This window comes from Cibotium barometz, chromosome 55 (genome assembly GCF_041138505.1).
Source record: "Cibotium barometz isolate CiBa-2024 chromosome 55, ASM4113850v1, whole genome shotgun sequence".
NCBI lineage: Eukaryota > Viridiplantae > Streptophyta > Polypodiopsida > Cyatheales > Cibotiaceae > Cibotium > Cibotium barometz.
In genome coordinates, this window is record NC_141100.1 from 3,718,733 (window position 1) to 3,745,185 (window position 26,453).

A 26,453-nucleotide genomic window follows, 5' to 3' on the forward strand; every position below is an offset into this window, starting at 1 on the left:
CATAGAACAACTTTTGTCCGGGATTTACTTCATCTATCGAACTAAACAGAAATTGAGTCACGATTTACGGATCCATCAGTCTAGCCTAACCCCATCCAGTCCCATGGGTTAGCCAACCGCCCAACCACTGTAGTGATGGGATCCAATTAGGAATTTGGTTAGGTTTTGTCCCGGGTACCAGGGAGAAGAGTTCCCAAGCCCCCTAGCCGGATGTTCATGCAAACATAAAACTAGTCACACCACTTACACACCCAATATGAAATTACCTTTTTCTCAGCATCAGCTATCTTTAAAACAATCCTTTAATGAAACCATTGTGTCACTGATCACAATCCTCAAAATCCGGCAATATATTCACATAACAAAATGGAATCTCCGTGGAAGATCAGCAAGATCAACCAACAGATCCATATAAAAGAGTCATGGACTCATCCCAGCCAGGTTAATCAACCCGATCCATGCCCGGTTTCAGAAAATATCTCTTACTCCTTGATTCAATATCTTCCCCAACGTACTTGTGGGTATCTTCGGTGACCCAGAGCCCGAGCACCGTATGGTGAGCACCCTCTAGGATCCTTCGCAGGTCACCTAGCGCTTCACTCATAGGCTGCTTCCTTGGTCCCTCATCCACCGTACCAGAAGCTCACCATTTAAATCGAACCGAGACTGGTCAAGACCTCGGCCGACCTTGCTACGCGAGACATCCTCCATTGACTCTCCGTATCAGCAGTTGCAACTTTATCAGTTAGGTCCATGACCTTAATCACAAGACGGTCAAAATGCTTCCTCAGCATTCTTGACATAAAACAGTCATTTACAAACAGGTCACAAATACAGTTTCTATAATGAACTCTCGTCTTTCCACATTATCCCTCATTAGTCCACATTACTTATTCCACATTCCATTCATATGTGTACTCATTCTCATCCAATCACATCATTTTTCCATCTCATCACATCAGATTCATTCACATCACATAACATTTATTCACATCCCAATTCACATGTCATTACATCTCATCCATTCACTCATATCGACGTCACATCATTTCACATACACATTCGCATTTATTATTCCACATACACATCCACATTCGTACATCCACATCCATACATCCACTTCCACATCCGTATTTATACATACACATCCATATCCACATCCATACATCCATACATCCACATCCATACATCCACATCCTCACCCATACATCCATTTCCACATCCACATCCACATCCACATCCACATTGGATTCTCTGTTGATAGGAGTGGTAGTCAATGTATGGGGCAAGGATCGAGAGATATTGAGCATAAGAAGAAGTTATAGGTAAGTGTTATGGCTCACCCTAACCCCCCTTGAAACACATCCACCAACAAGAGATTACCTAGTGAACCGCAACTATCGTGTGAGGAACAACTCTCTTTGACTTCCCCTATTCTAAGGTGGAGGTCTTGCATTACTTTGGATTGAAACTGCAGGTTGGATAGAGGGTCTACCGCTGGGATTTCCTTAATTTTGGTGGATAGAACCCTGATTACTCTGGAAGGAAGGGGCTGGAGTCTGGAATCTTGATCCCTGATTTTCCTGCCCTGAAAACCTTGATCCAAAAGGAGTTGGGCAATCCATCCTGCGATGTCCAAACCCTTGACAGCTATAGCATTTCACTCTCTTGTTCAAGGAGGGTGGAAGTTCTGAAGTTGAAATCCAGGGGATTGAGTTTCGGGAAAAGGACATTTCTTCCATTTTGGAACTTCCCATATCCTGGGTTTGACCCTGATATCTCTTAGGCGGAGGAAGGTTGGAATCATCTTCTGGGAATAAAAACCTTTTGAAAGGTAATGGTGCTGGCTTTGGCGGGACTTTGACATCAAAGGCTTTGGCGAAATCCTTCGCCATCCGAACTGCTTCGGCCATGGAAACTGGCTTGGCATTCTTCACCAAGATATTCAAAGGTTCGTTCAGTCCCCGAATGAACCTGGCCATCAGCTGTTCTTCATCCAGCAGGGGCGAGTATCTGAGGAGGAGGGCGAATGCTTGGTGATATGCTTTAATAGTTCTACTCCCCTGGGTTAAGTCTAAGAATTCGTTCATCTTTGTTTCTAAAAAGCCGGGAGGACAGAACCTCGTCCTTAGGTAAATTTTGAGATCAGTCCAGGTTTGGATATTTCGGTCGAGATGGTTTGTCTCACAGTGGTTTATCCATGCCACTCTAGCTCTCTCCACTATCTTCAGCCTTGCAAGAGCCATTTTGCTCTTCTCATTGTACCCGGTGACATCGAAGTATTCTTCCATTGATTCGATCCACTTCTCCACAGCCTCGCCCAAGTTTTCCCCTTCACCCTTAAAATGTCTAGGCTACGAACTATGAAGAGTTTTACGAACATCCAAGTCGAGCTCTTCTTCATCGGGTTGGGGGTTAACATTTCTACCACGACGACCTCGATCCATGTTCCTATCAATACGAAAATTCTTGTTAAGTCTCTTTATTTATGATTCAATCCGATTTTTGATTCAACTGATTCTGGGGTTCTCTAAATATAGGTTGGCTCCCCACAAAATCAAGGGATAAAGATACTCATATAGAACGCATTATCAGTTAATAATTCATTCAAAATATCTCATTCATATCTTTAACACAATAATGGTCCATCAAACTAATTTTTTTCCATCTGAATAGTCCTCCATGGGGATTTCAAATTTTCAGAAATTTTTAATTTATCATCCCTTAACTTGATCCACTGGACAAAAGTTAACAGTAGCAATCTGCCAGCACAATCCACTAATCTCATAGTGATTGGCTGAAGTCATTAACATCATTCCAGTTAAGAACATCATCACAGGGACTCGTCCCATTCATCCTTATTGTGGTTTTACTCAGCTTATTACATTTCAACTAAATTTTAGGAATCATCATTTTTCAATCAGAATCCAAATCAACCCATTAGTTCACAACTAGAATTTAAAAATCATATCAACCACATTTGAATTCATCATCTAGATAGTATTAATGCTTATAATTTCAAGTCTTAGATTTACTCATATATACTGCCAGTAAAGAGTCACGGTCCTTGGAACTATAAGGTAAATACCATCCTGCCTAGGCCTCAAGCAAGTCAGGGATTCCATACAATTGCGGTACTTCCATCTAAAGACCCAATTACCAATTTACGAATTTCAGTTTGAATATCAAATTGTATGAATTTTATCACACAATTACAACCTTTTAGTGCTTCTTGATAAATTTTTGACATATTTGGCTTCTCGGTTGATCCTCATTAACCAAATGGCTCTAATACTAACTGTAAGATCCCTATCCCCACCGCGCAACGAATTCAAGGGTGCTAGCAGCGGAAGTAGCACTTCTTGTGCGGGGTAGGATCCCACACTCGGGGCCTATACTCGGGGCCTCGCCCCACGGATATCCGGACAGGTGATCACATGCGATTCCACCAGGATAACTTTTCCCTAACATAGTCAAAAACCTTAACTAACTGAGCTCATCTGACCGAACCCGTGAGTCCCATAGTCAGATCAAGGAAAAAGACTGTACTTGGATCATAGAGACCAACGCTTTTTTCCTCATTGAGAGGCACAGCCGTTGATTCTTTTCCATAGAATAATTTTTGTCTGGGATTTACTTCATCTATCGAACTAAATATAAATTGAGTCACGATTTACCAATCCATCAGTCCATGGGTTAGCCAACCGCCCAACCACTGTAGTGATGGGATCCAATTAGGAATTTGGTTAGGTTTTGTCTTGGGTACCAGGGAAAAGAGTTCCCAGGCCGCCACATCCACATCCATACATCCACATCCACATCCACATCCACATCCACATTCATACATCCACATCCACATCATCCATTCATCCATCTACATCAACCCGCATCATTCACACATCAAACCACATCATCCATACATCAATCTACATTAACCTACATCATTCACACATGAAACCACATCATCCATTCACATCCGATTCACATGCCGTCATTCATTCACATCCCTTATCATTCATTCATATCAGGATTCACATTCCTTCACATCCTATACCATTCATTCACATCCTAATTCACAGGACATCACATCTGAAGGTGCAGGAACGGAATGGAAAGGACAAAATAAAGATACAAGTGCAATGATAACCAAATGTACTCACATGATATAAATCTTGATGTAGATGTAGACTCTTGTGTTGTGACACAAGAAAGTACAACACTCTTATAGAGTGCACACACACAAACTAAAGTACCTAGTGTATATGGGATAACTCCCAATATGACACGTGGCACTCTCACACAAAGACTAGTTCCTAGTACACACTAGGACACACTAGAACACCTTGACTTCATGTTCCAACACCCCCCCATGAAGGAGAGGTGAGTGATAACACGAGTCCATAAAAGATACAGTTCCTTGATATTCCCAACAAATCCCCCTCAAGGAAATGCCTCATACTGCAGGGATAAATCATAGGCTCATGGTCTCTCATGCGAGTGTCTCTGGACAAGGATAAATCCAAGGCTCTAAGTCTCTCATGTCAGTTGGACATCCTTGGGTAGGTACAGAATATGGGATATATCAGGACAAATAACAAGAGACATAATAGATACCTCTGAGAGGTTCAAACAGAAAAGATAAGATACCTTTGCATACTCATAACGGTTGCAACAGGTTTACAAAATCCTTTTTGAAAACATGATCCAGGCAGGGAACCCTAGAAACAGAAATCAAGTTCATCGACACTAAAAGCACTTTCATCACTTATTTCCTCCACCATATTTGCTGAATTTTTCTTTGAGAAACAATTACTTTCAGAGTGGCCATTCTTGCCACAAATACCACATGGCTTGATGTGAAAACAATCTCTTTCATCATGATTGTTTTTACCACAATGTCCGCAAACTTTAAAATTCATCCTTTTGAACTTGGTTGCCAAAGCTTGTTCTTCCTCCACTTGGTGATCCTTTCGCTTCTCCCACTTCCTTTCATCTTCCTGCAATGCACTTATGATCCCTTCAAATGAAGGATCGGGACCATATTTCAGTGTCATGACCAAGTTGTCATAATCTTCAGGCATGCTTTTGAGAAGCACTGCCATAGCATCATCTTCTGTCTCACCGGAGAGTGAACAGAAGCCAATTGATTCATTAGGCTTCGCATTTTGTTGATATGAGCATCCAAAGGTGCTCCAGGTTTTAGATCTAACTCAAAGAATTCAATCTTGAGTGACAACTTTGAATGCTTGTTGCTACTTGCACCAAATAAGTGGTCAAGCACATTCCAAGCATCAGCAGGGTCTTCAAGATCAGAGATGTGATGCAGATAATTGTCTCCAAGACCAAATGCAATGATTGTGAATCCTTGCTCGAGACGTTGAGGTTCCTTTTCCTTCTCCTTCTCCTTTGATGAAGAAGTTCCCTTGACCAGACTCCACAAATTGTGCTTCATCAAGTGGAACTTGATCTTCATTTGCCAGGTGTGGAATCCTTGGCCGTTGAATTTCTCAATGGCAACCATACTAAGGTGTCAAAAATGCATCATTTCATCTAAATATCTCTCTTTTTTAACTATTAACCTTGTCCTTAGTCAACTCTTCATCTTATGTGAGTATTTACTCATTTTTGGGGGATTTTCCTTTTATTCTTCTATTTATCTCCTCCCTACATTTGGATGAATCTTATTGGTCCATAGGAACCTTAATTTAAAAATTTTTGAAAATCTGGACCCCTAGGATAATGCCTCTTGAACAGATTATACTTAATTTCTAATGCACCTTCTCAAAATCTTTTTGAACTTCTGTTTCAAGGGAACTTATTTTAATAAGATGAGATATTTTTCTATCCAAAAATATTTAAAAACTAAATTACCACTCTCTAGAAGATTTTCTCTCTCTAGGCCAAAACTGGTAGAAACAAGATCTTTTATATTTTTGAAGAGGGATTTGACTACAAGGGAAGATACTGGACATCCTGAGAGGCTGGGGAGGAATCTTACATTTCTCACTAGACTAAAAAAACAAATCATGAGACATACCTGTTTCAGGGCATGAAATAGAAGGGTTTAACGTCGTGAAACAGCCCCCGTGCCGAAAAATAAATAAATTGTGAAACGTATCTATTTCACAGCAGCAAATAGCCCTCACACAAAAAAACAAAATCCAACATTTCACAGGTTAGTGTCTCACGGGTTAGTGTTTCACGGATTAGCATTTTGTGACTTAAAAAAATAAATTTAATTTAATTTTTTGCGTGAAGTCCATTTCACGTTGTGAAACAGGTCTGTGGAAAACAAATCTATTTGGAGGCCCATATCTCCTAAAATGTAAATCCAATGAGCGTGCTCTAGTGCTCATAAAAAAACCAGCATTGAGTTCTTTGAAATTGGTCTTGAGCGTCTGAGGGCAAAATCCATCATTTTGGTCTCCAACTAGCAGTATCAAAATTGGATCCAAAAATCAAGGCAAAAAATAGCATTCACAGCACTAAAAATCACCCAAATTAGGCCGAAAAAGATTGCAAACCATATTCGGGCTACTTTTTGAGTGTCTAAACGATGAAATAATGAAAACATCAGAGACAAAGTTGTATTACTCAATAAATACTACAACTCTCTCATATAGAGTTTTTTCAAATTCCTTTTGGAACACATTAAATAATGGGCAACAAAATAAGAAAAAACTTTCCATTTTTTTTCATTATGAGACAGTGATAGAAAATAGGTTTTGAGACTTCCTCTTCTATCTGGGATGCTACTGGCATGCACTTTTTCTAGGAAAAATATCTCTGAGGTCGTTCAAATCGTGCGTATAGCGCCTAAGCTAATTAGGGAAAACAGACACTTGTTTGACCCAACAAAGGGTACGCCAGGCCTCTTGAGGCTGTATAACGGGTTGCAAAAATTATAAAAGCAAAAAAAAAAAACATACATGTGCTTACTCAATTGAGAAGGTCAAGATATGGCAATGATAGGATTACCAAGGCTCACACTCGAACTAAACCCAATGGATGATATCTTCGAGCCATTGAGATCCATGTTCCAAATGCATCTCCCAATTCCTTTTTCCATGCTGACAACAAGTGTGTCATCGGGTTTTACACCCCCTGTCACATCTATCCCTCTCGGATTTGGTCCCTTGCCTAGCACTACCGCAAGTCCTAAACCTTTAGACATGTTAGAAACCAACCTTTTGCAACCCCTAAATTCCCACACCTTAGACATATTGACTAATCTAGGAAGGGGGTTTTTCCAAGGACTAAGTGAGTCCTAGCCACATTAGCGCCCACACACAGCCTCAATAACTCATACAAAAACACGATCGTATAGATTTCCAAAATTATGGGCAAATATGATGGAACAACTAATCTTGTTCAATTGATACAAATGTTTGAACACAGATGCGAAGCATTTGGAAGTCCAAACTGCCCCACCAAGGTACATGCGTTGAACCTATGGTTAGTGGGAAAGGCTAGTCGATGGTTTATCACATTGATGCCGATGATCAAAACAAACTTCAAGACCTTGAAAATAGCCTTTTCCACGGGTTTTCAAGACAAGGTGATTGGTGGAGTGCAGCAAAATAATTCTATTCAATTGAGTGCAAACAAAACAAAACCATTAGAGATTTTATCCTCTTCCGATAAAAATCTTGAACTCATGACGTGAGCCATGGGAGAAACTAAATGATGCTCAATTGAAGAGATGTTTCATGATGGGCGCATAAAGAATAACAACTTACACATCTTTATCATATCGAGAAACATTCGATCAATGTTGTAAAGAAGTAATATGCTTAGATGACAACATGATGGAGGATGATCATGATACGATATGTTTCTCATATAAACCAAGTCAAGCAATGGCTAAAGAAAAATTGATCTCTCGGAATTTTCATTCCCTGAGTTCAAGCCTTGCTTAAAAACTTTGAACCCGAATCTCCAAGAGAGGATGATCCCCCTTAAAACCAAACATTAATGCCTCTCAAAGTGATGGGCAAAATGTCTTGTGTTCATTGCCATCGCTACGTCCATCCCAACCCCATGTACATGCAATGCGCCTATTTTTCTATACTGCATATATTGCAAAACCTTTAATCATGACACTACAATGTCCCAATGCACCTATAATTAACTCAAAACCTCTATCTTCCGTGCCCCAAATAGAAATAGTTCAAAGGGAAGAAATTACGAAATAACTTTACTATTTCTATTGTCGTAAACTGCACAAAGTGGCAGAATGCATGGTTTGGAATACTTTGATGCCCACGGTCTCACGGAAACTTTGCAAACTATATGTGAAAAATGTGGCATCAATCACATATTCCTAGATTGCCCAAGGCGAGTTGCATCAATGATGCAACCTATTTTGTAGAATACAACTCTTAACATTTTGAGTTTGCAAAACGGGAAATTATCCACACTACCCTTGAATGTGCTTACATGCTTATAAACCAAGTCACAAGAAACAATAAAAAAGAATGCAAAAGAAAATGCTTCGAAATGGGTAGAAGAGCATGTTTTAAAACAAAAACCAAAAGAAGAAACAAAACCTTCTAAACCCAAGAAAAACAAGGGGTAACAAATTGTTGACACCAAAGTTGAAATAAAGGACAGGGAAAAGGAGCATGTAGAGGACCTACTCCAAAAGAACCAAAAGCTACACATGATGCAGAAGCATCTACCTCAAAGGCTACCACTCAAACCACAAAATCCACCGGTAAGACCGAGAACAAAAAAACAAAAAAGAAAGTTTGTTCTCACCACATGGGCAAACATAATAAAATTCTGACAATCCAAGGAAAGTCAAAAGATGAAACAAGTTCTCATATGTCACTTAGTGAGGATGAAACAAGTTTTGATTCGTCACTTAGTGCCTCTCACACCCCAATCAAGCAACTAAAACCCGGCCAACCACCCCAAACTGAAAATCATGGTGGTCAGATCACATATGTGGAATGCAAAAGCAAGCTCAGGAGTGCATGCTCAGCATTTTCAAGTGTCATACAAGATCACTAGTTGTGATTTAATTTATGTCAAACCTGGAAAAGAAACCAAAATACAAAAACCAGAGGAGTATCGCTTTCCCTTTCAAGAGGAAGACGTACTCTCTACAGATGAGTCATTAGAGGCAGATTGCACGAATGATGCGGTTGAAAAAGCATGTAAGGAATTCAATGAATCCCTTAAAAAATTTAAGGGATCTCTCAAATCCTCATTTGGGGGAGTTCTCTTGTCTTATGGTGAAGCTAGCATAGCGTCATCCCTTGCACCTTTAAAGACTAAAAATGTGTTATACCAAGACATCAAGAGTTACATAGAATAAAACTGTATGGACTCGCAGGTTTTCAATTAAAGTGGTCAAAGGACTGAGTGTGACATTGTACACATTGGGCACTATTGTAAAAGTTGAGAACCAAGAAGAGGAGAAAAGTGAATGGGAATATGAAACCAAAATGGGATTTGAAGCTGAAACAAAAAATTAAGCATCCATGGTTCCTCTTGAAGATTCTATCATGATATGGTTAGATTTCCCTATGGGCGATGATGTTAAGTGCAAACACGCATTGTTTAGCCCTCGAGCTAGTCATAACATCATGATAATAGACACTTGGGTGTCATGTGGAAAACCTAAAATCATCCCTAAAGACAATGGTCTTGCAAGAGGTATCAACGGACAAAACATTGAAGTTCAAGGTTGCTTTAGCTATGCTACTCAAATAATCGGTGAAAATGTGAAATTTTGATTGCATGTCACCCCAGATTCCCTTGAGTATGATGTCATCCTTGGTAGAATTGGATACGTGACTCGTATTCAATTGACGAATCCATGCAAATAGTCACTTTGAACACTTCTACATGTATTTTAAAATTTCTCTTATTACGAGAGGACGAGAGCTTGGAGGAGCTGGAACTCCCACCATATCTTACTCCATATCTTACTCAAAATATCCCAAGGATTATGGTTGGATTGGAACTTTCCAATAAAATCACCACAATCCAAGCACATCTTTATTCACAAAGAGAAAACAAGGGACTCAAGGAAAAAGCCTTGGAGCCAACACATCTTCATTGCCCAACCTCACCAAAGCAGATGATTGCATGCTCTCAAAAGCCTCAACATCGAAAGCCACTCTGCACGAGACTCAAGCCTCATCGACAACAACAACGTCCATTAGTCTCAAAACCTCAATCTCAATGCCACCCAATGTGAAACATAGCCCAAAACCTTCCACTTCATACACAAAGAAAACTCCACCAAGACAATCAAAATCAAGGTATCTTAATGGTATCAAAATGTGGGTGGAAAAGGAGCTACTTGTAGCCCAAGGCTACTATGAAGGTTCCAATAAAATTTGAGTGCCTCGAAAATCAAAGCCTCTTTCTCAACGCAAAACTCAATGGCCAAGGAAGACTAAAAGTATACCACAACATTGTCCACAAAAGACTAAGCGAGTTTCTTAAAGAACTCCAACAACTCAACATGTGTGGGTACTACTGCAAGCTCAAGGGTACTATCATGGTAATAACAAAGCTTGGATTCCCAAGCGCATCAAAAATTTCCCTAAGCCTACATAAAGAAAGAAACCTCAGCACACCAAAAGCATCAGCAAACCAATTCATAATGTTCATCAAAGATGGGTGCATGTGCACGTCTTTCAAGAACAAGGGTATTATGATGGTAATCCCATCATATGGTTGCCAAGATCGAATAGAGGGAGTAATGCTTCACCAACACCTTCAACCCCAGCAAATTCACCTAAAGTTTGACAAGAATGGAAGCCCAAGCAACACCAAGCAAGCCATTCAACCTCTCGTGCATCTAACACATACACAAGAGCTAGCTTGTTTAGTCAACTCCAATGGTGGTAACCAACCAAAAGCTATAACTACCATCTTGAAAACACTTGAACCACAAATTTAAGAATCAATACCCATGTCTGCAACAACGAAGACTTATGAGCGCATTTAGGAGACTATTAATGATTTTTCACCCCTTTGGATGAGAAGCATGAGCGTAGAATCTATGCAGAAGACATAAGAACCTATTCTCTCAAAAAAAAAGAGTAGACACAAGAACTTGTTGCTCGCAAGGTGGTAACAAAAATTAATTTAATGCCAAAAAAATGCTTTAAGTCCTTCACGGGTTAAGCCTTTCACGGGCTAGGCCTTAACACTCTTCCCATCACCAAAAAAAACAACACACAAGAAGGGAGTCACACAAATGGCCTACCTAAAAATGGTAGAATATCACAAGTACCTCCCACCCACAATCTTCAATAGCCAATACATTTTTATTAAGCTTATAGATTACCATTCTTTTGGCTAAATTAATGTAGCCATTAGGGGAAATTTGGGCTCATTTTTGGGCCCTCTAAGGAATGCCACATCATCAAAAATGGGGCCATGGTAAATTTTTTGTAAATCAACTCCAATTTTTTGGAGGGTTGCATATATAGAATCTACTCTTCAAGATCTTTTCATTCATATATAACATGATGGGGTTTGGACATGACCCATGGAAGATGTACAAAAAGTAGGTTGAAAAGTGATGATGTGGACCGTTACGGTAGCCTTTAAACTTGATTTTGAGGAAAATGGTATATCTTGAGCTTAGAAACTCCAAATGTTTTGGAGTTTGAAATTATAAGATCTACTTTTCATGATCTTTTTAATGATATGTCATATGATGGGGTTTTAACATAAGGTAAGAAATGTTCACCCACCACGACCCCCATTTTCAAGGCGAAGATGGCAAACAATCCCTTAGAGAGCCCAAATTTTCCCTAATGAGCAGCTGCTCCATGAGTAAAAATCCATACTTATGAAATGGAGAACATTTTCACTAAAGCCTCATAAATCGATAACTTTTCAAGTACATCTATGGATGGGGGCCCATGGTGGGTGAAAGCCTACTCAATGGTACAACCCATCGCGTGAAATTTTCCTTCAAATTGTAAACCTCTCCATAAACGGAGTTAAGTATTCACAACACATCGATATCTAAACCTTTATGAATTTTTCTATATCAACCTCGCAAGTTAATATAATTCTTTCAAGCCTCGCCAATAAGTAACCATTCAATAAGAGCAGCTCAATAAGAGTCTATTTGACTCAATTCTTATACTTCATGTATATCTTCTTCATAGAGAACTTAAATATACACAAAAGCATAAAAAGCACATGGAAAGAAGCATGCAGGAACAAGTCCTACTCAACAACATTTGATAAGAATCCTGCCACAATGGGACATTCAAGTGATGAATGTCGCTTCAATAAATCAGATGAGGAACTGAGAATCACAATCTCGTTTTGATGCTTTTGTCTACATTCCTCCAGATCCTTCCTTCTATTCTCCCCCATTATTAACATCTCTTAGTTTCCCAACTGACACAATTCACATGTCATTCATAAAAACAAAGTGAGCAAAAAATATAAACAAAGAAAACATGTTCACAAAAATTAAAAAATGCAATCACTCACAACACCCCTACCACCCCCACCCCGTTTTAGGAATTCCTACTAATCTCTAATCTTTTTATTTACTAACTCACCTTTCTCATTCCTTTCAGAGGAACAAGGACCATTGAATGTCACTCAACATCAAAATCTATAAAAAAAATCTTACCATTTCTCCCCACAAAAAGGTCATCAACGCAATCACGGATGAGGATGCAATTGGCATCAGGAAGGGGGAAATGTTAACCCATTCCTAGGGCTAACAAGAGCTACCACTAGTATCTTACATCCAGGAGTCAAGGTAGATACACCAAAAGGTCATACATTCAAGATATGAAGCAATGGTGTCCAAATCTACAAGTTGGACGGGTGCCTGTAATGGTCCTATTGAATACTTATGGCGATTTCTACTTTAAGAGTGTGTGGTAGTAAGTTAGGAGATGAAGTCCCGAGTGATGCACTTGATGGATATTTTATTAGAGTAGTCATTGTAATACAATTAGGCCTCTTATGAGCCTAAAGTGCCTGGCCGGCCACAGTTTAAGTGAGTGAGAACACTTATGGCCATGTATATAAGTGAATATCTCTCATAATACAAGGGACTCTCCCATTGTGCAATAGGTTTTTTCTCATGATAATCTCTCTCTCTAATGCATGCTAGTGGGTGTGTGTGAGTGAGGTGAGGTGAGAGGAGGGACGAGTACAAATAGTGCAATGCAGCGGTGTGATAATGCTCGCGAGAGACGCGGTGGAATTTCTTCTCAAGGAGTTATACAGCTTAGAGACCTCAAGGGTTATGAGTTGGGCCATTGGAAAGATCCTCTCATGACAATTGCGGTTCACCAGCAGGTAATCTTCTTGTTGGATGTGTTCCAAAAGGGGGTTTTGGTTGAGCCATCACAAACTCCTGTTTTAGTTGTAACTTTCTTATCTTTCTGTTTATTTGGAACATCTTCACCAAGTTTTTCCATACAACTATTGGAGTGTTAGCATCCCGTATATGCCCTATCATAGTGTCTGCCACATTGAGATGAAAGCCAATACATGAATTTTCTTTCACTTTAGTTCCAATCTTTGAATGCCTTTATCTCTAATGGAGTAGCGTTTCCCTTTAGGCAATTCTAGTGGCTCCTCCTTTTCTCCCTCAACATAGTCCCAAAATCCTTATCCCATTAAGAAATTAGTCATTTTGAACTCCCATGCATGGAAGTTGTTCTTGTCAAGATTTTAACTGATAATTTGGTTGATGTTGTCACAACAGACATCTTTGCTTACAATAACCAAAAAAACTATAAATGGACAATTTGTGTATGTAACTTGCAACGCAGGAGTATATGTAACTTGCAACACAAGAGTATCTACTATAATTATTATAGCGTTAGTTCTGCACAATATATATATCACAGATACGTGACCAAAATACATGTACATATACCCATGATTTGTAATACACCTGTGCAATAACTATCCACACACCAAAATGCACTAATACCCTATAATATTGAGATTTTAGAAAGAGAAAAAAAAGTATTATGCACAAAACAAGTCGACACCTGCAAAGATACCTCCTCAATTGGAGACGTGTAGCTCCTAGATCTACCTAGGGGGTGTCGTACAAAAATAGGAGTGGAAGAGATGATGATTCTCTTACCAATGTGTACCTCTTTCTTTGCCTTCATAGCTTACTTTTCTCATTGCTTAGCTCCTTAGACTGAACTAGGCTTTGATACCATGAAAAGATTGGGGGAAGAGAGAGACCTTGAGCTCTTGTAAATACACACACACACTCACACAACAATGGAGAATACACACACAAATATGGAAGGTTAAAATCTTCTTCTTCTTCTTGCTCTCAAAAGAGGTCTACAAAAGTTAAGTGAAAACCAACATAAGTACTAGATTACTATGTACAAACGGTCCATAATGTGAACACGCTAAGTAGGTGAGTTGGCAAGGTAAGTATGCCATTATTCAGTTGGATTAGGTATGTGTAGTCTAGTTGTAGAATCACACATTTCAGTTACCAAACACGTCAGTGCTGTGAAGATGGAATGGTAACCTAGGCATGCCATGAGTGTTAGCTCATGTTGAGCTTGACATCTCAATAGTTAGGCCATACTCCTCTTATAATGCTTCCTTGGCTCTCCAAAACCTCTTTTATTGAGGAACCTTAATTGGAGGAGAAAGATATGCTCAAAAAATTTAAAAAAGAGTGATAATACATAACTAAATTTAAATTCAATGTTAAGGATAATCTAAGTTTATCCCTTTAAAGGTGCAAGGTAGAGTTGTGGAATGAATCATGGTTTACCACAATGAATTAAACACTCTAGTACCTTCTCAAAATTAAAAATACTCAAAAATTTATTTCTACATTTCAAAGAGTGCTATATATGTGAATATTATATTCATATGTATGTAAAGCATTGCTAACTAATTAGAAATGTGGTCTACCTTAGCATGCATATATCGTTATAGCTATCTCATCATATATGATAAAGTAAGAGACTAAGAAAAGGTAAAATGGAAAAATAAGGACAAAATCAAATCAAATCCCTTAATTTCTTAGAATTATAGATTTTAAAAAAAATATTCATCAAATTCAAATGAAAAGTATTTGTGTAAGGCTGTCATGTTTCTTGATTTGGTGCCAAGGTCCTTTTTTCCTTTTGTAAGAATTCTTCTTTCCAAATCATTAATGAGAATAGAGAGAAACAATCTAGTACCTATACGAAAACATTGCTTTAGAGCGCCGTCCAAGCACAACAAGCATGGAATTTGAGTGCAGCATGTGGACATCCTCGAGAGAATAGGAGTAGAAGTCATCACATTGCATAGAAGAGAGTAGAGCCCAAGGGTCATCAAGAGAATAGAGCAACTTGAGCTTGGTGGTGGCCATTGGAGAGCACATCAAAGCACGACAGAGTTGGTTGCCAACAAAGAGCAAAGCAAGCAACGGTGGCCATTCTCAAGTGCAACAAAGGTCATCGATATAGTGGTTATCATCTCAAAGCAAAGAGAAGAGGCTAGGGGTGGCCGTTAGAGAGAAGAGCTCGTGGTTGTAGCAGTGCTTAGTTGAAGTATAGTCATTAAGCATGCAACAGTGCTAGATGGCCACATCTATAGAAGAAGCCGTAGTCACTAGTCGCCAGCATCTATAGCAACTCCCCATGGTAGCAACCATTTTCGTCAAACCGTGCTTGCCAAGAAGAAAACATATTAAAATTTTAAAAGAATCCCTAACCCTTAAGCCCTATCCCCACCACCCCCCTGCGCCCCCTCTCTCTCATTGGAGCCACCCCCCTCTCTCCTCTCCACCATGTAGCTTCCCATGACCAACCTAATGTGCTTTCGGTGCTTTTGGAGAATGGGACTCTGGTGGAGGCCTTGATTCATCACAACCAGACACCATTGATGTTTTCTTGCAAGCATAGTAGAGTAGCTTGCATTAAGCTATGGTGGAAGGAGGGGAGCTAATGTCCTCATATTTGATGCATCCCATGGGAGGACTTTCAATGCAATACACTACAAATAGTGGGCACCTCCCCTGTCTGCCTTCAGATAATATTGATGTAGCAAAAGTTTTGTTGGAGGCTTCCTTGGCACATGCTAATGATGCTTGGGAGAAGCGAACCTTTTCTGTTAATGAGAAGCGGATCTTTTATGTATTGGCCATGGCCATGTTTTATTTTGTATCTTTGTATGCTTGGACTTCATGCCGAAAGTTTTGCCCAGACAAAGTGACCAGTGATTATTGTTTAGATTGGTTTTGTACTTTTGTTGGTGTGGGCAAGAAGAATTAGAATTAGAGCAAGCCTTGGAAGTCAGAGAAAATTCTGTTTACGAGTAGAATATTAAAGGAATATTAAATCAACTAGAAATTCTTTTCAACCAATATGCAACATGGAAGAAACAAGAGAATGTAGTAAGACATTATCCTGAGTTTGTGAGGATGATGATATTTTAGTTCTTTAGGCGGAAAAGAATGTAACATCCCTCTTATAATAAATTAAAATGAGTCTGAAATATAATAAACTGAGTCTAAAATATAATACTCATATTGAGGAGAAAGAAAATGTGTAAATTCTTCTCATAAATGAATTAGAAGTCTTTTTGAGTAAAATTAACAAGGTTCCTATGTTTAAAATAATGATAGGAACCCATGTGTACATGCCTGCATTTAATTTAGGTCAAAGAAAAAATGGTAAAACTAATGACGTACGGGCATCATGGTAGGGACCTCATTGAGCCTCTCCTCTAGCCCTCATACCTCATTTTTAGACTTACAAGTGATGCGATAGGGACCTTGTTGGTCCTTTCCCTCCAGACCTCATGTGTTCTCTCTCAAACTTACAAGCATCATGGTAGGGACCTCATTGAGCCTCTCCTCTGGTCCTCATGCCTCATTCTTTTCAATGTTTTTATTCATACAATATTTCAAGGCAATGTACAGTAGGCATAGATGAGTTGGATCATCAAAGCCAACATGTCATTATGTGTGTGTGTGTGTGTGTGCGCGCGCGCGCGCGCGTGCGCCTCTCTCTCTCTCTCTCTCTCTCTCTCTCTCTCTCTCTCTCTCTCTCTACATATGCCATCTATGTGCTTCTTTTAATGTGCTCATGAAATCCTTTAGATTTTTAATTGCCTTCTTAACTTTCTTACGTGATTTAGATTTGTGAAAGGCATGCAAGATTCCCTTAAACTTATCTCTAATGATAGTGCACAATACGACTTCCGATGACCCCTTGCATTACAGTGCTTAGAATTGACAATCTTTGTCTCATATCACAACTCACACTTTCTCTCCATTTTTATTATTTGATTTGATCTAAGCCCCGGCAACTAGTGCAAGACTAAGTGTGCTTCCAAAAGTAGAGCTTGGTGCAATACCAAGGTTCTTGATGTTCACACACAAGGCTACTTGATTTTAACTTTTAGGGTTTTCCACAAATTTTGCTTTGGCAAAACTTCTTCTATATGCAAATCCCTCTTAGACACTTAATTAGGGTGTTGCTCCCTAATAATCTCATAAGGATAGAGTTTGAAAACTCCTCTCGTTAAATGAGGTTGTTTGCATGGGACCACAGAGATCCATGTGAATCAAGGTGAGGGGATCAAAAGCTCGTTTTGGGGACAAGAAAGTGTTTGGCTACACATCTTTCACAAAACTTAATGGGGGTAATATCCTTGGGAAGCCCAAGTGCTAGTTTCTTATGCTTCATTATATGCAAGGCATGGGCGCTAAAATGTGGCCAAGCCGATAGTGCCATAGTAAGGTTTCTTCTTCTGTAGGGGTGTTGAAGGCAGTAGAGAGGGCTTTTGCTGATGCAATTGTAGTGCCAAGAGGGTAAAGTTTACCATCTGTAGGGCATAGCAAGGTAAATTAAATCTTCTTGCCATTATGATCTATGTAGAGAGTGTCATTAGAAGGGTCTTTGTTGTCCGAAAAATTGTCAGTAGTAGTGTTGTGACACGAAGTTGGGGTTTGGACTTCGGTCACTTCTCAGAATTCAAACACACTTGTATGAAACCTCACAGCCTCCTCACCTCCCTTTCTCTCCCTAGATTAAGATAAAGATATACACTTCAAAGGTGAGATCATAATTCATGGAAGGAAAGATGAAAGGCTCCGGAGAAGAAAGAATTTCAGCTAGTCTTGCAGCTCCAAACAAGAGGGCGATTCTTTGTTGGAAGAAAATCTTCCGACTCAGGATTATGTGAACGGAAACATACGAGGAATATTGGTAAGGTTCATCCGTTCGAATTGGACGATTTAGTCGTCGGAACATATTAAAGCAAATGAATATAGCAATCACTTACAAGAGGATAAGACACATGGGGTTTGCCTTTTTATAAGAGATTAGGAGGAATTAATCATGATTAAGAAGAAATAATGGCCAAAAGTCTATAGAAATAAAGATACACAGAGAATTGCAGTTTTAAATCCATATAGGCTGTGGAAGAGAAGATTATATAGATGCGTAGATCTTGAAGAGAGCTTCGCGCCTATATAAAAACTTTCAAAATCGGGCAACCGAGCGAAAAGTTATGAGCATTTTACTACAAGACTATAAAACTGCCAAAATTCTATAAAAACAGAGATACACAGAGAATTGCAGTTTTAAATCTAGAGGCTGTGTAAGAGAGGATTAGATAGATGCGTAGAGCTTGAAGAGAGCTTCACGCCCATATAAAAACTTTCAAAAACGGACAACCGAGCGAAAAGTTATGAGCATTTTACTACAAGACTATAAAACTGCCAAAATTCGCCTAAAAGTTAGCAACTTTGGGAGAAATTCTAATCATCAATGAAGTAAGGGATTAAGAAATTAGTTACATGAGTGGAAAGAGCATAGAAAGAGCTTCCTAGCCATATGATCAATTTAAGAAACCAACACCCAAGTGATGAGTAATTACCGGTTGAAATTTGGGTATTGAATGACAAAAACTGCACTTCTCTCTCTTTGCATGAAACCTCAATTTTCACATAGCCTCTTGCCTTTCATCTCCTCCATGATTCAAGCTAGAGGGTAAGGGTTAACATTGCTCAGCGCACAATCATAAAGATTTACCTATGGTCCCCAAAGTCTTTCCACATGCTCATTACCGCTAAAACCATTGGTACCTCCAAAGGAGGGCAGCAATAAGGCAAGGGCTACCTTGAGAAGTCACAGGCTCACCAAGATAATAACTCCTTATCCCCCTTATCATGAATCATCAAAGAGGTCCAAAATTGGGTTAAGCATGAGGAGCTAATGCTAAATGAGACATTCACATGTAAAGAGAGTGCTTGAATAAGGGTTTGAAAGATAAGAGAATGGCAATGACACAAAATGCTCAATTGAGGAGGCTCATTCCTTGATTTGAAAGGGAGAGGAGGGCTCCTTTTATAGGTGGAGAATCACCCTCTCTTCCATTGTTACAAATTACAACATAAAAATCTTCAACCCTTCAGTGACATAAGGGTAGATGTCACCATCAATTGTCCTCTTAGGCTAAGTCTTCTATTGATTATTAAATTGAAGACTTTTTGACTTTGAGAGTGTGATGAGATAATAGCCAAGCCTAAGTGGCATGTAGGTGGAGATCCCACTTACACATGGCGGAATTCTCCTCTTCCATGTAGGCATTCAAGAAGAATCTTTCCCAATTATGCACCTACACACACTCCTCCACATGCCTTCCACACTCCCCAACTTGTAGCCTTATGGTGAATACCATATTAATAATACAATAAAAATCCATGTGAGCATGTGATCACATTGTATATTCACATGACCTGAGCAATGACCTGCCAGAACCCACTAGTCCCGTAACACCTCCAGGCTTTTGCTTTTCCCGGCGGGCCCGCCAGGATAAGTGCTTATCCCGGCGGGCCCGCCGAGAAAACCAAAGAACACCGACGGGGTTCTATTCTGTTTATAAACACTGCCCGACACCCATCGTGGAACTTTTGGGGAGATAGTCCTTGTTTTGGGGGCGTGATATCTCTCCTCAAAGTACTTGTAGAGCTCTCGAGTTGCTAGAAGTGTCCTCTTGGGAAGAACGTCCTTATCTTAGGGACTGTCGTCTTTCCTTGTAGGCATTCCTAAGGCTATTGAGCCACTCGTCCTTAGTTCTTTGAATTGGGAGCAGGGTGTGGTTCGTAGCTAATACTTACGGAGATTTAGGGACAAATTTGGAGTCATTCAGCTTTGCATTTGAGCTACGTAGGTAATCTACCTCATTCTGCTTTATGAATGGTTGGATGGAGCCAAGAGTCCTGCTTAGGGGCTTGTATTGGTTCTTGATACTTGATATAGTTTAGAGTAGACAAGGGTCTATTGTCCTATACTAGAGTATTGGGCAAGCATAGATCTTTGATTTTCTTTGTGAATGTTAGAGAAGGTCTATTGTCCTATACTAGAGTATAGGGCAAGCATAAATCTTTGATTGTGTAAAGTATCCTTAATTGGGTACAAAAGGCATCCTTCATTGGGGGTGCAATGTGCATGATAGTTTCAAAGTAGTTTTGTAGTAAGACCTTGCAAGATAGTTTCGAAGTAGTTTTGTGTTATATGATGATCTTTTGTTTTTGTCAAGATAGTTTCGAAGTACTTTGTCTGCTAATGTATGTTTTGTAATACGTGAGTGACTTTGTTGTTTTTTCATTTGTGTATTCATTGTTATATGCTTGGTTGAATAGGTTATTTGTTGAGATGGAGGACAATGTTGGATCCAGTGATACCTCCAATAGAGTCCAAATTTCAAATAGCAGGAAAAAAAAGGCACCTGGGATAGAGTGGCAATATGCAATTAACGTTGGTGATCGATTCATAGATTGGGAGTGTAAGCTATGCCATGCAGTAAAATCAGGTGGGGCGCCTCGACTAAGAGCACTTTTTAGGCGGACCGAAGAAAAAGTCATGTACCCACCCCTCTGCACCTGTAGTGGCCAAACGCATAAGAGAAGAAATTCAAAAGAAAGATTCAACAAAACATGACACTCCTACCGTTAATGTATCAAGGTAGCAAGAACACTGTTGTTCTAATCATCAAACTCCCGCTACATCGCCTACTTGTACCCCGAACGGCAATGTGCAACCAGAAAGTAATCTACCCAGTGCATCTTCCTGCAAGCGAAACTTTGACGTAGGAAATATACCCATGCGTCAAACTTCATTGTTGCAAGAAAGTGTAAGAAAGCCTACGTCAAGGTCGACTCGATGATGCACAACTCGCCCTTGCTGAAGCGATTTACTTTTCTGGGAGTGCTATGATGATGGTGGACAGTGAGCATTGGAAGAGAGCATGGAAGAAAATTGGTGAGTTTGGACCAGGGTTTTCACCGCCTACGTACTATGCTATGCGAAATGATCTATTAGAGAAATGTTATGCGCAAGTAAAAGAACGTGTACAAAGAATAATTCTTAGCAATATAGAGCTTTCTGGATGTAGTATAGTAAGTGATGGATGGTCTAATGTACAAAGAAAACCATTAATTAATATAATGGTTATTTCACCTAGAGGTGAGACTTTCATCCGTGCCGTGGATTCAGCTGGTTCAATCAAAACTGGGGCTTACATTACTCAAGTCATTGGCTCTGTGTGATAGAGGAAGTGGGTGCCAAAAATGTAGTCCAAGTCGTCATGGACAATGCAAAGAATTGCAAAAATGCATCCAAAATCCTACAACGACAATATCCACATGTTTTTCCGGTAGGTTGTAATACTCATAGTTTGAATCTTGTATTAAAAGATTGGTATAAAAGTGATGATACCAAATGGTTTGCCTCAATCGTCGACACTGCTCGCCAGCTTGTGAGATTCATGCTCAAGAGACAGAGAGTGTTAGATATTTTTCGACCTCGCATGTCAGTTATGTTAAAGCTTCCAGCGGAGACTAGGTTTTGCACTCACTTTTACACTTTTGAGTCTCTTCTTAGAAATAAAGATGCAGTTTGCGAAACATTTACATGCATGGCATTTCATGACTAGGAGAGCACTCAACTTGAAAAAGTGAAAGAGAAAATCAAAGTCTTGAAGGCAGCGCTTTACGAGAAGAAGTTGGTGGAACAGTGTGATGGATGCATACCATGTAATGATGCCTGTTATGTATGCCGTACGAAGTCTTGATCAAAGAGCGCCTAATCTCGGAAAAGCATGGATGCAATGGTGGACTGTCCAGCGGAGTTTGGAGTGTCCTGAGAAATTAGAGCATTCAGTGGTGGAAAAGCAATGGCGTGTACCATTCTCCAGTAGACAAAGAAAAGTCCTATTAAAGTACTTTCATGCTAGATGGATTGGAGCGCATTCACCACTACACAGTGGTGCTTACATGTTAGATCCCGAATATTGGAATATGGATTTGATGTCCAACGTTAAGGTGGTGCAAGATTTTTATAAAGTGGTAAACACTTTCTATAATAATGTTGATGATCGTGTAAAGTGCATAAAGGAGATGATCTCATTTCGATTGAAAGAGGGTTTATTTTCCAACTCCCTTGTTCAACAAATGGCTAAAGAGCAACCTGCATGGAAGTGGTGGATGATGAATGGTGGTGAGCATTATGCTTTATTGTGCAACCTTGTGAGATGAAGGTTCTAAGTCAGTGCTCTTCAAACTCAGGCTCAGAAAGAAACTGGAGCATGTACAAATATATTCACAGTACTATTCGCAATCGACTTCTTGCAGATCGAGCAGATAAACTTGTTTACATGTATTGCAATGAAAAGATCTTGCGAGACATTGAAAGCGAAGAGTATGAAGAAGATATGCCCAGATGGATGTACAATTGTGATGATGTAGTAGACGAGAACTTTGATGTTGGATGCACGTTGTGCACCACCCTTGAGATAGAAGACAATTTAGAGATTGACTTAGATGAGCTTAATTTAGCAGACGAGAGAGTAAACGGTGAAAGAATTTTGGAGCAAGATACTGACATAGAGGAAGAAGTCATTTCATTAATTTCATAAAAAGTACTTGTACAAATGATCGTATTTGGAGAAATTATCAATACAAAAGTAGGATTTATGTCTTTCTTAGCTTTCATCTTGAAATAAATTACGAATTGCACTAGGAGTTGCATCTAAAGGTCCTGGTGGTTTATATTCGCTAGCCATGCCGAACACTGTATAAATACCTTGATTTATTGGGACACTGCACAATGCACATGTGGAAGTATTTTGCATTTGCCTCACTAAACATATTAAGTGGTAGTAGTGTCCACAGGGTAGTATATACTGGCTGCTCCACCCATCGAATACTTTGTAACATACAGGACATTGGGGGGTGGAGGAACTAGTAGCCTCAGCAAAAACTCCCACAAGATCAGGATGTATCAAAAAATGAGAGATGTGGTTTCCTTGGCGCACAGGAGCAATACGTGAAGAGATGCTCTGTACATCTTGGCTGATCTTTGTGAGCTGCTCTTGAATCCCTCTATTGGCCGGGGGAGGAGTTGACGCTTGAGATAATCGCTCAGACAGGCAGCGCACAACCGTCACACACCCACATAAAACGTCATGCAATGAAATAGCAAGTCCAAGGTAGAATCACCTCTACGTATGTGAGCAACTCATCTCGACATAAAGCATCCAGCAGAGGATGTGTAGAGATCATACCCGTAATTAGTGTACACGCCGCCCAAGACCCTACAACCACACACTTGAAATGTACCAAACACGGGTCAAAAACCATGGCCCACGTAATAAAAGGCGCAATACCTATAGCACCACCTGTAGAAGAGGCCTGGCAATAGAACTTTGAGCTGAACTATGCTTACACAGCTTAGGCAGTGAAGATAAGCCCAAAAGCAACGAGGTCCTTGGCGCTGACCTTGGGCTTATCGACAAGGTGGCACAATCGTTTTGCTAGCTGTGCCCCTAAGCTTTCTTTGACCTTGTTTAACTCCAATCCAGCGCCCTCCACCATGAGAGCAAGTTCCTCCCTTGTGAATGTCACTGTCTCTTCACGTATGTCGTGGGTGTTGACAGTGGCCTCTCTGGAGAGGCGAAGTCCACTGGAGTTTCTAGGATAAATTGTGCATATAGCATCTTAGCAAAATAAAGTGGAGCGTCGACGTTATGGAGAGGATGACCGTACACCTCCAAGAAAATGCGCTCGGCATTAGTTTTGATATCATTGTGAGTGCAACGTGAAATCTTCCATCTTCCCTTCTTAATCTCGCCATTTGGACATGGCCATATTTCCTTTATCATCTCTGTGGTTACGCGTTTGTTTATGTCTTTCCATTGGGCATAAGTAGGATTTGTCCATTTCGACAACCTGCATGCTGTTCTTGTAGTTTCGCGGGCTGTCAGGCCATGTGCAAGGGCCTTCATTCGCTCATATGCCTTCTTGGCTAACTCTTGATGCTCGTTTTCTTGCGCCTCTGCCATATCTGCATGAACATAAATGACTTTAGGATTTTAATGAACTGTAAAGATCAACGTAAGATAAATTGACCATTACCCTCAAAAACTTAAAGTTTAACACCACGAGAGGAGATATGTATTGCAAAGACTCAATGAGAAATATCCACTTGACTCCAAAAATACTTCAAACAATGCATGCATATCAAATTTTGAAGAGAAAACATAAACTTAAACACCACAAGAGGAGAGAGATATTGCAAAGGCTCAATGAGATAATATTTCAAACAATGGACACATCAAATTTTGAAGAGAGAAACAAAGTGCCATTCCTGAAACTTAATCTCCTAATACTGTATCATTACAAAATTGGGGTGAATGACACCGATAGCTCTACAAGAGGACGTTGTGCCCTCTAAAAAATTCCACTACTTGCAAAATTGATTTTCGCTCATCGCGATTAGGCAGGCACATCCAATTTTTGACTCTATAAATAATAGTATCCATGGTAACTTTGTCATAGGAACTATTATCCATCCACAACTCTTGTACTTTCTGCCAAAAGTCATATAAAGTTTGTAATAAATATCCCAAGGCAAAAACATCAGATGCAGGAGTGTATGCATCTGCCAAAAATGGATCATAAAGCTCCGGGGCTATCCACGGCCGTTTATTTCGCTCTCTGTCTACGTAGGAGACCGCCTGTGCCACCTTCTCAGGGTTCTTTTCTGCTTCAAATACAAAATTGAGAGACACCCATTTTTGGGCGCTCTCAGCAGTAACCCCCAATCGATAATACCTATGCGTGGCTTCAACTCTTTTGTAAAATCCAACACTACATTGAATGGATGTAGGTCGGTATGTACAATTCCTGCCAGATGTGCTGCCGCTAGGCCTTCCACCAGGGCATGCATAATATGTGGCATGGTTATTACTATTTGTTTTATTTTAGAAAGTTCTAGATGACTTAAAGGAATATTATCGGGCGGGGGTTGTCTCCATCCTCGATCCAAACGGAAAATTGCTCTCGTGAACTCACTGAATTTGAAGGGGACCTTCAGCAGAGTATCACCAAGCGAGCCGCCATTATAGTATGGGAAAATAGTGATCCAAGGAGATTCTTTTGTGAAGGCAATACACCTGACAATTGATGGGTGTAGAACCTGCATGCTCTGCTCTGCCTGGAAGCTCTCGAACTTGGCACTGCCTTCTCCTTTGTAGTGCTTTCCACAAAAAGTAATGTGCTCCGGCAAAAATGATATACCTTTAACTGTATACTCTTTTACTGTGCCAAAAACACTAGAGCCTATTGTTCGCCCTTCAAACAGAGCCTCGTGCGGGATGCCAATGAGGTGTGTGCACATAGAATTGTAGATGGTACAATTAATGACACCTGTCCCACTTGCATCTGCCTGGCTGGACGTTGCAGCGACGTCTTGGGCAATGCGCACTCTTTTGGGTGTTGAAATATACAAGTGAATAGGGTGTGTGTGGGAACAAGCTCTTGGATAGAGGCTATAAAAGAGGAGATGTAATTGTGAAAGAACCTGTGAAAAGGTGAGAAGAATCTACTGGGAGAGAATAATGGGTAGCATGAGGGAATTTAGGAGTGTGGAGATATTCTGGGAGATATTCAGGGAAAAGAGAAGAGGTGGAGAGAATCAGGCAAAAGGTGGAGATATTCTAGGAGTGAATCATGGAGAAATCAATGGGATTTGATGCTTGATGTAAACTCTATAAATTGAGGCATAGCCCTAATGAGAATTTGCTGGTTTTTGAGTATCCATGCCTACATTAATCTATGTGCTAATTATTCACTAATTACGTCTTAATCACTTTGTTAATGATGTTGATTCTAGTGCATGATCCACCATAGCTCATCATTATGCTCAAATTTCAACATGGTATCAGAGCCATGCCTAGAATCAATTAGGTTTATGAGCCCATTAGTGAATTAATTAGGATTAGTAGGTAATTAGCAAAAAAAATCAATTTTTAGTGAGTTTTTCACCTTCCCCTTCACCCCCAGCCAGTGGAGGACTCCATTCTTCTTGCACAGTCAACATTAGGTCTTGAGCTTTTAACACAAGCTAGCTAACACTCTTAGCTTCATGCTCAGCAAGACGGCGCATCAAACCGCG